Genomic DNA, 1,366 nt, shown 5'->3' with positions numbered 1-1,366 from the left:
ACTGACAGGAAAAGCAATCGATCGCGCTCGGCATGACTCATCCCGGCCAGCAGCAATGCCAATCGGTACTCGATTGCTTTTCCCTGCTGATGTCAGCTGATCCAGCTCATGCTGTACATACACAGATATAAATAAAGCTTGTCAGTGAATTTTATTTCCATCATTTTATATGACTTTTCATCATTAGAAACAAATCCATGTCATTTTCCTATAGGCATTATATAGGCATTGGGGAAAAAATAATGCATTTGATAAAAGTCACCTTTTTTTTACATGCTGCCCCTTCTCAGCCAATCACATAACAGCTTGTGTTTTACACATTACAATGCAGAATACAAAGCATTATCTGATTGGCTGAGAAGGTACAGGTGTATGGAAATGGCTGGTGTTTTTATATTGGGAGGATTTTCCTGCACTACATGTTCTTGTGACATCAGGAGAAGAAATGGGGATGATCAAAGAAGCTGCTTGGATAAGAAGAGAATTGTCGTTACTATAACAGAACAAGTCCAGGGAATATCAATACTAAAGCACTATAATTGTACTGAACTACAGGGTGGGTAGTATATTGAAGCCCTCCTGGAAGAGGATATACTTCTCAGTGTGATAACCACACATTGATGATCCTTGGCCACTGCAGGTATTCCAATTCCTGCACCAGGGCCCGATTTCCCATAAGGCCACCGAGACCGTGGCATAGGGTGGCATTGCCACTAGGGACCGCATTACAACATCTCTATTTGGAACCGGAACCTGCGGCTGCTGGCGGACTATCTCTACAGTAACAGGATGCACAAAATCATTATAGTGGGGTCACATACAGTGCAGGGACCTGTGCAGGGCCACATCTGTATGGAATTCTGTATCCATTCACCCACTCAATACCCCCTGTCTCTCTCCTCTCTCTCTCTCTCCCCCTTTATACTCTCTTCTTCACCTCTCTCCCTTCTCTCCCCCCTCCCTCTCACTTCTTTCTCTCATCTCTCTCTGCCCTGCCCTCTCTCCCTCACTTCATCTGCCCCATCACTCTCCCCCAATTCTCTCTCTTTGTCCGCCTTCTCTCTCTCCCCTCTCCCTCTTCACTCTCCCTCTTCACTCTCCCTCTTCCCCATCTCTCTCCCTTCTCCCTCCTTCAGTCTTTCACCACTCTTCATCCCTCTTGTCTCTCTCTGCTCTGCCCTCTCTCTTCTTTCCACCTTTATTCTCTCTCCTATCCACCTCTTTCTCTTCCCTATCTCTATCTTCTTCCTCTTTCTCTCCCCTCACTTCTCTTCTTTTTCTTCCCCTCTCCCCTTATCTTTCTATCCCCCCCTCTCACTCCCTATCTCTCCCCTCTATTTCCCTCTCTCTCTCTCTCTCTCTCTCT

This window comes from Pyxicephalus adspersus, chromosome 3 (assembly GCF_032062135.1).
Source record: "Pyxicephalus adspersus chromosome 3, UCB_Pads_2.0, whole genome shotgun sequence".
NCBI classification, from domain to species: Eukaryota; Metazoa; Chordata; class Amphibia; order Anura; family Pyxicephalidae; genus Pyxicephalus; species Pyxicephalus adspersus.
The sequence above is the reverse complement of the archived record's forward strand: the minus strand, read 5'-3'. Positions refer to the sequence as shown.